The 14,636-nt window shown below is 39.8% G+C and overlaps 1 protein-coding gene across 2 annotated transcripts in view; it reads right to left on the minus strand.

Moving 5' to 3' along the window:
- Positions 1–14,636, minus strand: part of CNTNAP5 (contactin associated protein family member 5) — a 769,999-nt gene that overhangs the window by 265,677 nt on the left and 489,686 nt on the right. The window lies entirely within an intron of this gene.

Below are 14,636 nucleotides of genomic sequence, written 5' to 3' on the forward strand. Positions count from 1 at the left end.
AATATTAATCCAAGTAACTTTTCAATAGAGTAGTCTATTGAGCTATGCACCCTTGGTCAGATATACTCTAAGAACAAAAATTAAAATTAAAAGAAATCTTAGACTTTGTTATTAGTAGCGCTATTGCTGATGTGATTCTGAAAATATTTTGTGTATATTGTAGGATAGAACAAATGAATAAATATATTGGTGCTGCTAAGACAAGTTCTCAATGTGAGAGACGAGAGAGATACATGGAAGAAAGAATGATGAGCAAATGTCTAATGGTGCTGGATTTGCCTTAGAGAAACCACACGAACTCATAGTTTAAACACACAGACACATACACACACATACGTTTTCTAGCTCTATCCACTGAAAGGGCCTAGAAGCAATAAGCAAACGATACCTAGATCTTAATTTCCAAATATCATTTGCCACAAAAAGGAACTAGGCTTCTTTGGGAAAATAGCTGAGTCTGAGTCAAGGCAGGGCAAGTTCAAGGTAACATCTTGGAAAGTCTTGTGCTGGAAAGCAAGGAGCTGTTCTAATGGGAGTACATACGAAAGACATAGGAACAGAATTAAATGGACCATGACTAGCTATATTTGGGACAATCTGAACATCAAATATGATGACAACAGCAATAACATTTTAAAATGAAATAATTTATGAATTTGTAGTGACACAAAGAGAGGTGGAGACAGGGTGAGAAATAAAAAGCTCTTCTGAAGAGAAGAACGCAGAATGACAGCTATAAATGTAGACAGAATTATAGAAATAGAAAAACAGCATTTTATAAATTCCAGTATAACTTATATAGGTCAGAATCATTAACAGATTGAGAGTAAAGGTTAGGAAACAGGATAATTCACACAGTGTCTTCGTATAACCCCACAGAAAACTTACTGATGATCTATCACCTTCATCATGCAGAGATCTGGCAGAACTGCTTTAGCCAAGCGAGGGAGCTGAGCATCCCCAATAATGGGACAAACTGGCACCATGTGCCTCCTGATGCGATGCACTAAGGAGGACAGACATCACTCATGAGGTTTTCTTGCCAAAGTATTCTAACAAAGAAATTACCAGAAAAAATCCAAAATATGGAGCATTTTGCTTAACAACTGGCTTGTACTCTTCAAAAAAATTAATGTCATGAAAAGCAAACAGAAAATGATGGATTGGGGCAAGGGGCTTTTCTAGTTAAAAGATACTAAAAGGACAATCCAACCAACTTGTGGACACTACTTGAATCCTGCAAAGTAAAAACAGACACTGTTGTAAAATATATCATAGGCACAAGATGAACTAGATATTGGATAATTAGAATCAATGTTTATTTTCTTAAGTTGGGTTTTAATATTATGGCTACATAGGATACTATCGTTGTTCTTAGGAGATACAAGCTAAAATCTTTAGGTTTAAAATATGAGTATGTCCACAACTTACTTTCAAATAGTTCAGGGAGAAAAAAAAACATTTTATACTAAGAGAAAGGGAGGAGGGAGGAGACAGAAAGAGAGAGAGGAAGAGGGAAAGAGAGAGATGAGGGTAGCACAAATATACAAATGTGGTAAATGTTAACATTTGGAGAATTTAGGTTAAAGGTGTATGGATGCTCATTTTGGTACACTTTCAACTTTTCTGTAAGTTTGGACATTTTAGAACAAAAACTTTAAGGAAAATAAGATAGTGCTTTGCAGAGTACTTCACGTGTAGTAACTGCTCAAAACTATTCTACTGTGCTCCAACAAGTTCATGTACACATGCTGTTACACCAACACACACACACACACACACACAGATGGCTAAGGACTAATTGGCCAAATAACTATCAAGTAATAGAAATTATTATCAAAGTCAAACATCCACACCATGGTAGTATATCCATTTTCAAGTGTATTTATTAATAATATTTAATTAATTTTCATGAATGCTTTCAGTGTGCCAGGTGTTGTGCACTCATAAAAGTTATTAGTTATTATTTTCATTACTGCCTCCTCAGAAACCAGATTCAGGGTTTCTGGGGATAGAGCGATGAAAATAATTAATAATAGTTACCATGTATGGGGTATACAATGCTAGGCAATTTTCTCATGAGTTACGTCAATTATCTCATATAAAACTCACAAGAACCTTAAAGATAGGTTCTCTTGTTAATTACAGAAGAGGAAACTGAAGAACAGGGAGACCAAGAAACTCACCTAAGTCACATAACTTGATAAAACTAAATATCAGCACTAGGATCCAAACCAAGCCCAAGCTTTCAACAATTATGCTAGATTTGGTAGATATTTGTTGATTACGTGAATTGAAAGAATTTTAACAGGCAAAGGAGTGTCATAGGAGAAAAGAATGAAAGCTTAGTCTAAAAAACGAGGTGAGGAATGATATTCCAGAAGAGCAAAACTGGATACAAAGCATGAAGACTGGACAGAATATTCATAGGTAGCGCTGGAAAGCCAGTGCAGAAACTGGTCCCATGGACAGTCTAACCAGGAGATGTCTCTTACCATCTTCTCTTTACAAATAGATATAAATAGAATGTATTCAAACACTTGTGTACTGACAATGCAAGGCTGACTGGTGCTCCTGTGACTTGAGTCCACATGAGGGGAAGGGAAATAGGAAAAAGGCTTCCAGATGAATGGCTCCTCTTTTTCCTGATTTCACAGAACATGGCATCACAAGCTGCTAGCACATCTTGGCTCCTTTATTCTTCGGAATGTCTAGACTGACTTTGATTCATCATCTTTCCCTGGAATCCTGGGCTTAGAGCAAAAGTGAGCAAGCGCAAGCAAGCTTTCTGGGAGATACCTTTGACTCCCACTTGTTCTTTCATTTTTCTGAACAAGAAAAGTGTTCAGCCAAATGATAGCACTGCATCAGGATACAGAGGTGAGCCAGGAGCCCTCAAACATGGCAAAGGGCCTGTGGGCGCCTGCTCATAGCATCTCCACATCCGTGATGCTACTGAGCTCGACAGGGTAGATTTTCCTCTCTTTTCTCCTCCTTGCCTAGCCCTGGGACACCTATCAACATTGAACCCAAGCCCTATCTCTCCCATGGAGCCTTTCTTGATCACTCCTGCCTCTGAATTCCTTCGGCATCTAGTCCTCCTATGATGGTGGTACAGGGTGATGATGACTTCCATGTCAGGAGCTCTTAGAGAATGCCAGAGAGTGTTCTGTGTGTATTAGCTACATCACTCACTTAATTTTATTTAATCCTCACATCAACCCACTGAGGTAAGAATAACTGATTGTTCTTATTATACAGATGAGGAAATTGAGCCTCATAGAAATTAACTTGCCCAGGACTCCATAGCTGTCAATTATCCACAGGATAATGGTATGAATTAAATAGAAAGGCTAGATGAAAATGCTTCAAGAGCTAGAAATATGAGGTCCTTGGGCATAGAGGTCAGTGGTTTGCAGTAGCTTGTACAGCACTGAGCACAGGCAGCCTCAATAAACACTGGTTGAATGGATTGCTTACTGATCCACATGGCACCAAAAGGAGGGGTCCACCAGGGATGTACAACAAAATGTGCTGTGAAAGGTCCATCAGGAAGGCGTCAGGATAAGCCCTGTATTCAGGTCTTAAGAAGAGCAACTCTTTTAGTCACTGATCAGGTCCCTCTTAGAAGTGGGGAGATGAATAAGGAAGGAGACATTAAGTGCTAAGCACTGTGCTAACCACCTTACATAGATATTTCCCAAAGTCTGGTATCTTCAGGTGATTGCTAAAAACGCTACTGTCTGATTACTGTCCTAAAACCTACTGAATAAACATTGCTGGGAATAGCCTAGAAAATGGCATTTTAAACATTCATCCCAGGTCATTCTTTGGAGAAATAAAATTTAAGAACTTTTGCTTTGTATAATTCTCATCTAACATTCAGAAAAACCTTGAAAAGTGGGTATGATTCTTCTCATTTTACAGATGAGGAAAGTGATAATCAGGGAGGTGAATAACGATCAGGGAGGGTATAATAGAAACTTCTTTCCTTCAGGGTCACTTCCTTGAGGAGCTTTCCACTATGGCACTGGCAGATGGAAGGGGGCAGCACAGGCCAGAGGAAGTATCTGTTGGGACACAGATGTCTTTCTTTGCCTCAGAGCCTCTGTATCATCCAGCCTAGGAACCCAGGCATGGGAATCACAGACCCAGCTCCAACTTCTGGCCAACATATGTCAACTTGTGAGACCTTGGACAAGTTACTCAACCTCTCAAGATTTCAGTGCCCTCCTCTGTACAATGGAAAGAAGGATACCTTCTTCACATGATTGCTAGGAAAACTGAATGATATCATGAATGCCAAGGGTCTGGCATGGCACCTCATACTAGTAGATACTCAATTAAATTTTAGCTATTTCTACTACAAAACTCAGCTCAGAAGGCAGCTCTTCAAGGACATCTTCTGTGACCACCAGTCCTGTCTCTTTGTATCCCGTGATTCAAGCACTGTCTCCTTTGTAATATTTCTGTACCATCTATTGGATTCTATTTTGTTTTCCACACCATATGTATCATATCTATTTACAATGACTGTCTCCCTCTCTGAACTATGAGTTCCTCGAAGACAAGGATAGACATTCATTTTGTAACCTTGGGGCCTAGCTCAGACACTACTCAAAATTTTACTCCAATGTCTTCATTTCTGAATGACCAACTGAATAACTTAGTGACTGACTGACAATGAATGAATAAATAACACATAATTAACTAAACATTTGAAAAAATAAATGCAGAAGTAAAGAAATGAGAAAAAATGAGAAAGTGAGAGATTAATAAACAAATTCAAGAAATCATTAGTGATTATGAAATTCAATAAATCATGAGTGAGTTAGTAAAGGGGGAGTGAATGAATGAATAAGCAAATGATTGTGTGAAAATCGCAGTGCCATCACCCTCCCTATATTTGTCCTCAGACTTCTGCTCTCATCTGTGTGGTTGGAGTATACTGGCTGTGCTAAACCCATGTGTGAAAGGAATTTCTCTAAGTGCTTGTTAAAATTCTTGGCAATTCAAAGGTGGCAATGCTTTAATTTCAGGGTAATGCTACAGCTTTATGACTTAGTAGTTTTATTTAATGGCCCAATTTAGCAGGAGATTATTCCGTCTGCCGCTGGCCCAGAGAGACCACTTGAGAGCTCAGGCCTCTGACACAAGCAGATCCGCTCCCCAGATATGCCTAAGAGACCAGCCTTCAGGAAGCCCTATGTGGTCACCATGGCTTGGCTGACAGCATAAGATATTAAACAGAGAGTGAGACACCTAAAAAGAGCTTTCCTCCTCTAAGCTGTTGAATTATCATTCTTCTTTAGCCCAGAAGAGTTCTCTGGAAAACACTTCATTTACAGAAAGCAAATTGCCTCTCTGGAACAGAAGCAACAATACAAGTATTATTCCAACTGATTAAACCGCTAGTGAGCCACAGCACATATGTCACCCATGAGTGAGTTACAACTGGGAAATGATGCTTGTGCTACCAGGGGACACAGCTTGTGGGCTCCTACATGGGATGAGCTGAGCCGACTGCCCATAAAGACAGTGGACATGTTTCCAAGGGAGGGGAAAAGAAGAGAAAGATCTAAGTTCCCTTCACCACTTGCTCTGTGTCAGTCACTCTCTGACACTCTTTAAATGTTAACTCATTTAATTGACGACAAACGAATCATAAAACGCTGTTATCTGAGGGCCAGCCTCATGGCCTAGTGGTTAAGTTTGGCACACTCTGCTTTGGAAGCCTGGGTTCGGTTCAGTTCCTGGGCATGGACTTATGCCACACGTCAGTGGGCATGCTGTGGTGGTGACCCACATACAAAATAGAGGAAGACTGGCACAGAAGTTAGCTCAGGGCGAATCTTCCTCAAGAAAAAAAAAAGAAAAAAGAAAAAAGGCTGTTATCATCACCTTCCATTTACAGAGAGAGAAACAGAGAAACAGAGGTCAAGAGCTTTGCTTGTGGTACCACAGAGAATAATTATAATAGATACTAATTATAATAATTCAGAGGATGTAATAAGCACCAGGCATTGTTCTAAGATGTTTAATTGTTTAATTAATACATATGAACTCATATATCCTCACAACCATGTCCTTCAAAAATTATAAGCCATGAATAGGAGCTTGGGATTTGCAAAGGTAGAAGGAGAAGGTGTGGAGGCACAGGCAGATCTGTGTTTATAAAAGATCACCCTGGCCGTGGTTTGAATTATGAATCAGAGTGAGGAAGGTTGAAGACATGCCTGTTTTTTACCACAAAGACATGAAATAAACTCTGTGGACTTGAGGGACCATATCTCTACATTCTCAGTGCCTCATCGGTGCCTGGCCAAAGCAGACGACTAATGCATGTGGGTTCAAAGCAACAGAGGAGTGGTTGTCTCTCCTGCCTTAGGATTATTTGATAAGAAGCACTGCCTACTGGAGAGAGCAGAAGCCTTAAGTCTGATGGCTATAATTGGAATCCTGCCTGTATAACTTACTAGCCTCATTACCACACTTATAAGACAAGAATTACTCTGGCTACTTCACAAGGATGCATCTTGAACTAACCCAGTGCCCCATAGATATTCAGCGCAATTTTATGCAGTCTGTAATAAAGTGACAATTTTTTGGTGAAAGTACTTCTGCCATGATTGCTATCCAAATTATGATGAAAACAAACTTGAGAACTTGAGCCTAGCTTGTTCTTGTATAAGACTTTGGTGGGGCAATGGAGGTAGTTCTTCCTTTCTGGGGTGTGTGTGTGTGTGTGTTGGGAGTGCTTGGGGTAGAAATCAGCAGGGAGACGCCAATGGGAGGTAGGAGGACAGAACTTTATTTATTACAGGTGCACATGACACCAACAGCTGAATTCTATTTCTCGTTGGTGTAAAAAAAAAAAGCTGTCAAAAGTTAACAACATACTAGGAAGCTCAGGGAGAAATAAATGTGCCATAAGTTGTCTCCATCTTATGTCATGGGTAACTCTTGTGTCCTCTACTCTGACAGACCCTTGTGCAGCCCGTACAGAAACTATAAACTCACTGACATTGCTCCAACGTTGGGAAGCAAGGCTGGCAACTGTTAACCCTAACTGAATGGATACATTTCTTTCTATCTGTCAATAGTTTGGATGATAATCTATTACCTGCAATTACACTGCACAATTATGTGCGGGAATATTAGAGAAACTTCATTTGCAGCTTCTCCACCTATTCCATTATGCAAGCTTTGATGAGTTTTAATGAAAGCAGAGCTTCCTGCCAAAGGAGTGAGAAACAGAGCATCATAACAATGAGAGCATAAGATATAGACTTGTAAGGTCTTTTGCAAATGGATTATAAGCTGTTTGAGAATGGAAAACAAGTTTTGCTTCAGAGATTTGACTAAACATTACTTGAAAACTCCTTGCAATGCCCTTATGATTGCTGAACAGGTCTAGATGCATGAAATTGGCATTGTATCCATCAAGATAGGAAATAAATGTGTTTTTGTTAGCGGTTCTAGACAAACACTTTTGCAAATCAATACGCAGTTGTACTGCACAGAGGAAAAACAGTGTGTGTCTGGGAAACATCTTTTAAATGTTGACGAGATGTCCTGTTAACATTAAAAATGGCAAAATGTAAACTGAGTAGAATGAGTTTAAATGTCAAATTCTAAGGAAAATCTTGTCAAAGTGCTTCACTCTCCTAATTCTACTTTATTGATATTGGAAGTTTCTCCTCAGAAATGCTCCCTCCAGGCTCCTAGAGCCCCAGAAATCTTCTGGTACCTGCAGAGGGAGGAAAGACTATTGTTGGCAAGGAGAGATAGCTACCTTTTATGGTTAGGATAACCATACAGATGCCGTGTACGTTGGGCAAGCTGTGAGAGTGAAAGAGGGCAGGGTTAATAATTACACAGTGATATTTGGTTACTTGATTTCAGGACCATCTGCTTTTGGGACTAGAAACTTTGTGTATATATTCTAATATCCACATTGATCTTGAAAGGCAGCTATTTCTATCATCACCATTGAATTGATAAGAAAACCAAGACCCAGAAATGCTAAATGACTTGTCAAAGGTCACGCAGCTAGAATGTGTCATCACTAGAATTGAACTCCAATGTGACTCCAAAACATGTGCTACTCCTACTAGTAATTCCTAGCTTTGAAGAAAAGAAGGGATTCAGGGAGGCTGGATAGCAATAAAAGGTCTTGGAGGCAATGAGGAACAGATGGACACTTCTCACTCCTGGATTTGTAGAAGAGGTTGCGAATGGTAGGAATGGCTCAAGCCCAGTTAACATTGGACATTGAGGCAGTAGCCACAGTTCCAAACTGTTACTGACTTAATGGGACAGCTCCTTAGTCTAAGATAAATTACTATGGGAAATGGAAAAAAAAAAGGGATGAAAAAAGGAGAAAGATAGAAATGAATCTTCACTTTGGCTGTGATTTCTCAGTGCTCCATTTATAGTAGACTCACTAAAGTACATGTAAAAGTAGATCTGGAGATTCATCACACGCTGTCCCTCATTTTCCATTAAGAAACTCCTAGTCCTGCGGGAACACACAAGTAAACATTGACAGTTACAATGCACTGTGATTAGTGTCATGGTGGATACACACAGAAAATGAGAGGCAAGCACAGAGTAGAGGTATTCAAAATGCAACTACCCCAAGTTCATTATGCAGGGCTGTCCAGATGTGAGGATGTAAAATATACATACATATACATACAGAGAGAGAGAGAGTAGGGGTTGGGGGGAGAGAGGATTATTTATTTTAAGGAACCTGCTCACATGATTATGGAGGCTTGGTAAATCCAAAATCTACAGGGTAGGACTGTAGGCTGGAGACACAGAAAAGAGCTGCAGTTCCAGTTGGAAGGCCATCTGCTAGCAGAATTTCTTCTTGCTTAAGGGAGGCCAGTCTTTGTTCTATTAAGGCTTTGAACTAATTGGACGAGGCACACACATATTTTGGAGGGTAATCTGGTTTACTCAAAGTCCACTGATATCAACGTTAATCTCATCTGAAAAACATCCTCATAGAAGCATTAATGATAATCTTTGACCAAATATCTGGGTGCCATGGCTCAGCCAAATTGAAATATAAAATTGACCACTGCACCAAGGAAAGCAGGAAACAACTGAAAAGCTCTGTTCTCCTGTCTCGTCAACCCAAGCTTCCTGCACAATGACCTCAGGTGTTCACTAATTTCAACAATTTACTGTGCCCTGCTCTTTCTCCACTCCTGTTTTCCTCTGTATTGATTCCAGTGACCAGAACTCCTTCACTTCCTAAAGGCATCTAACCCTTCCTACAAGCCAACTTATGTGCATCTTCATCCAGCAGCACAATTCTGAATCCCCACAGGATTTCTGTTGTCTTAAAGGCATCCCTTCCTACTTGCCCAATTAGATTGACATAGCCAAGGATGATCACAAACTTCACAACATCGGCTGAAATTGTCGACATCCAGGCCAGGAGATTTTCACCACCAGGTAGTGGTGCCCAGATGTCCCTTTTAACAAAACATTACATTTTAGTATGTCACAGTTTCTCTTAGCTGTCTACTTGTTCCTCAGGTATTCATCAATAGAGTGATTTTTTAACTTCTAGAGTTGGCTAGCTCTCGAAGTCTCTTATTCAGTAAGTAAGTAAGGGTTTCTTGCATCCATCCTCACCTTGCTCCCTTTCAACCTGCAAGGGGAGGTTCTTGCTGCTTCATGTTGGAATCTGTTGAACAGTCCCTGCTCCATATATTTTCATGGTTTGTACTTTCACACACAGCCCCTACCTCACCACTATCCTTGACCCTTGATGAATTCTGATCATATTTCCTCCATACTTCTTAGAACAGCTCTTTAAACAGGTTAACATGCATATTTTCCATTTTCCCCACCAGATGCATTTTCCACCTTTCTGCAGCCTTCTCTGTGCCCAGGAATGCTGACTAACAGCACTACATCAACAAGTGCTCTTGCTTTCTGAATTCCAGCTGGGTTTGCTCAATGGCGATATAGGAAGTAGGCTGGAATGAGCAAGGAGAGATTGAGGTCATCCACCAGCTCCTCGCTGGCTGTTCTTACATAGGAGGTCACAGCTCTCTCAAGGCACAGCTTCTCCACACTGCCCTCCTTCCCAACTGGCAACACTCCCTCCTGCTCCGTCTATGAGCCTGATGGTGGGAAGAACCCCTCTGTTACTAGATCTGTGTTACTATGGTCTCCTTCCCATAATTTCCTTTTGTATGCTCACACTTTTGTAAACAGTGCCAAATTTGAGCAAGCTGTCTGACAGATCCACTGTCCTCAAGATGGGAAACCAGTGCTAAAGTCCATGTATGAGATAGGAAGGGTGTCTTGTTGCTGGTGCTCAGAAAGTTGTTCATCTTTCCTTCAGGGACTATTAAACAGTCTAGCATGCTCCAGAATGGACTACAACCAAATCATTCCTTCTTTTCCCTGGAATTGAGACAGTAGATTTCCTTGCTGGGAAATTATAGTTCAGATTATGGACCTTCAATAGTTTTTGCTTGCCTCTACACAAGTCAATTCGATCCTTTTCTTTTCGATGCATTCAGTTGCATGAGTTTTTCAGTGTTATAAACTAGCAACTCATCTTGGTGAGTTTGGTGGCTCCCACAAATATGCAGGCTCGAGGGATCCTGGAATTTTGCTCCTGACATCTTCCTGGCAATGCCTTCTTTCACTTCTTCTGGCCAGCTCCTACTCTCTGTCTAGGTCTTAGAGACATAACCTGTCTGCCTAACAGTCTTTGCATGCCACAAGAGGCTGAGTTAGGTGTCTCTCCTCTGGGCTCCCAACACACACTACACATACCCCATCATTGTCATTGTCCTTATATTATATTTTAATTATTGCTGTGTCTTCTCCTTGATTAGCCTGTGAAGGAGACTGAAATGATACTGTTATGGGTTGAATTGTGTTCCCCAAAAAGATACGTTGAAGTCCTAACACTTGGTACCTGTGAATGTGACCTTGATTGAAAATAAGTTTTTTACAAATGTAATCAAATTAAGATGAGGTCATACTCGATTAGAGTGGGACCTAATCCAATATGACTGGTGTCCTTATAAGAAGAGAAGGAACAGATGCACAGAAACATGAAAGGAGAAGGTCACTTGTGACTATGAGGAGGATGAGAATCTCTTGCGGGGGCAGAGATTAAAGTGCTGGTGCTATAAACCTAGGAATGACCAAGGATTAGGCAAACCATCAGGAGCTAGGAAAAGTCAAGGAAGGATTCTTCCCTACAGGTTTCAGAGAGACTGTAGTCCTGCTGGTACCTTGATTTTGGACTTCTAGCCTCCAGAATTGTGAGATAATAGGCTTCTTGGATGATTTTTAAGCCACTCAATTTGTGGAATTTTGTTATAGCAGCCCTTAGAAACTAATGCAGACACAATTTTGTATCCTTAGCAGTTCACACAGTGCCTGAAATGTACAAATTTATATTAAGCTGAACTGAATTGTAAATCATGTATAGAGATGTTCAAAGTAGGCCAAATGTGTATTCCTGCAGAAACTCTTTTATCTCCCTCAACCATGACTTCACTCAATTCTCCATCTAAACGCTGGGCTTTCCCTCTCTCCCACCCACTAGTCCCATGGTGAAGTGACTTAAAACACAGCCTTGGGTATGGCACCCTGTCAAAATTTGTAGAGGCCTAGATTCAGTCCTCTTTATCAATAAACCCAATTACCCTTAGATCACTCCCATAAATTGGCCTGCTTCCCCCATGTGGAGATAGCGTTACCTTACAATGAATGGGACAGTTGCTGCTGGAGCGTTTGGGGAGCTCATCTTCCCAAGAGCACCCTGTGGAAGGTGAGCTGAACAGACTTAAATCTCCCAGGAGGGGTAAGGTGCCACCTGGCCTATATAAATGGAGCACTAATGTTTTCCCAGGGTACATTGTAAAGAGAGATGCAGTTGGGATTTAAATTTACTGTTTTCTACAACTAAAATCTTCCTTTTTCACCCTCATGACATCTATTTGCAGATATCTGAAGACTTCTTAAGAGAAACTTCCCTTTTCTGTTGAACCTCACATGATCTCTCAGGGAATTCTAAATGAGGAAGGCATGTGAGTTCCCCTGCCCCAGATTCTTATTTTAGAGATTTTTGACTAGGCCAAGAGCACTCAGCTGACTGGCCCAAGGTACAGGAAAAGAACACCAGTTTCCAGCCTCCTAGGATGGTTTACTCTCTCTGTTTAAATACCCCAGTAATGCTACTGAAAAGTGCAGACAAAAGTAACCTTTGTGTTTTCAGAAAACTTGAGGTAAACACAGAACAAGTCTTCCTCTCCCCACACCAAGCCCCTGTTCCTGTTCCATTCTCTCTGTTCATTGCCTCTCTCCCTCTCTCTCACTTCCTTCCTTCCTCCCTCACTCTCTTCCCTGGATCACTCCGTCATACTTTTACTCATTTCATAAGCTGCTCATATTTAAGAACATTTAATATTTACAAATGCAAAAACATGCATTTGGTTATTGTTATATTTATGTATCAAAAAATAGTTAAATGTCAGAATTATATAATTCAGCCTACAGAGAGGTTTGCTTTTATTTCTACAGATACTTTAGAAAAAAACAAAAACCTATATCTTTTACAATTGCATGTGACCAAAGAAACTTATTTAAAAGAAATATCCAGTCATGTGTGATCAAGCCTATCAACTCTGGGACACAACTCAGAGGTCCTGATTTTTCAGGACCACATCAGCAAGACAGGAACCTTTAAGTACAAATAAGCCTTCATCTTTAGCCATCCTGGTCAAGATAGCAAACTTAAACCCTGAGATGAATCTTTCCAAAGAAAGGCAGAGAGTTCCATGTCAACAAGACTCTGAGGCAATCATTCCTTCTGTGTCATGCTACTTAAATTACTTTGGAGTGTTTAAAAATTTTAAGCTATATTTAAAGGATATATTTTAATTTCAAAATATATTTTGATGGCATAAGGACAAGTCTATGGTTGTCTATTAAATTTATGATTTTAAAATATATACTTAAAAAACATATATATTCAAAGAAAAAACACATATACATTCATAGAAAAAATTCCAAAGGAAATTCTAATAGTAAACTAACAATGGCAGTCTCTGGATTGTGGTTTATAGGTGATTTTAAAATTTTCTTGATACTTTTCTTTTGTCCTTAACTCTTCTATAATTAATATTTATTTCTTTTATGACAAAAATAAAAGTACTGTTTAAAGTAAAACATAAGCAATATAAAGTATCCAATTAGTTTTAGTGATACAGATGATTACTGCATCAGAGGTTTTGTTTGCTTCCTGAATCTTGACTATTAGTCCTAATATTTATTACATAGAGCAAGCCATGAAATTCTCGTGTTCTCTTTCCTTCTATGTAAGATAGAGATAGAAATATTTACTTCAGATTTTTGTTATGAGGATGATGAGATGATATTGTAAGCTCTCAGTTCAGTTCCCAAAGTTGGTAGGAACTGAGTGACAACACCTGATCACTCCACAGCAGACATTGATCTCCTTTGCCTTATTCTGCAGCCAAATCACTTCCTATTTGGTAAAGCAAGACCACGGATCATTTGCACAAGAATCACCTGGAGAGCTCAGTACACGTGCATTTACTATTAGTGTTTCTGAGGCTGGGAATTCTGCATTCTCAGCAAGGATCCTCAGAGATCTGTATGTTAATTACATTCTAAAAATAAGCAAGATCCACTGAGAAACCTAGTTCCTGACCAGGTTTTTGAATGCTATAGGTTACCGCAACTATGAAAAGAACACAGTGACACAATTTCTAATTATATTTACAGAGCTGTAGAGAAGCGGCTAGCATACATGCATTTTGAAGAGATGAAGTATTATGGAAATGCAATGAAATGGCATCCAATTTCATATAACTATCACTTTCTAAAGAAAAAGTGTGGTCCTTTGTATTCAGATGGGCAAATTGCTAAATGTCCTTAATCACTATTTTTGCAAAGGTTTGCTTGCATTTCTACCTGTGATATTGCAGGGTATTTTCCCCTATTTTAGTGCCTCATGAAGACAGTGAATATGTCTTATTTCTCTGCATATCCTCAATGCCCAGGACAGAGTCTGGCTACAGAAAGAGCTCCATAAATGTGGTTATCTTGTTGCAGAGAAGCCTGGAGCCTGAGGACTCAATGAGCCTTAATAGACCCCTACTTTTCTGCTTTATTAAGTGATGCTGCTGGCATCTCTGAAAGCCAGAGTGTGAAACAAACAAAAATGTATATGTGCCAATTAATGACAATCACAATGGAGGGAGTACTCATATTGCTGTATTTTTAAATAACTATTTTATCAAATTTTGGCTTTGTGGGATAATTTTTCAGAACGCATTAGTGATCATATGCTGTTTCTAAACCCCTGTCAGAATTGACTTCCGCAATGTCCTCTGCACTGAAAGAAGTGGCAAGATATTATGATTGCCAGGGAAAATGGAAATAGCCTGCTTTTTTGTGTTGTTGTTAGGCATCTATTGGATAACTAGCCTGGCTAGTTGCTCCAATACACATGACTGTGTCTCATCTTCATAACTCTAGGAGGTAGGAATTACTATTCCCATGTCACTGATGAACAACGGAAGCTCAGAGAGAATACAGGATTCACACGGCTCTTGGGCCAG

The sequence above is a fragment of the Equus przewalskii genome, chromosome 17, assembly GCF_037783145.1.
Source record: "Equus przewalskii isolate Varuska chromosome 17, EquPr2, whole genome shotgun sequence".
NCBI lineage: Eukaryota > Metazoa > Chordata > Mammalia > Perissodactyla > Equidae > Equus > Equus przewalskii.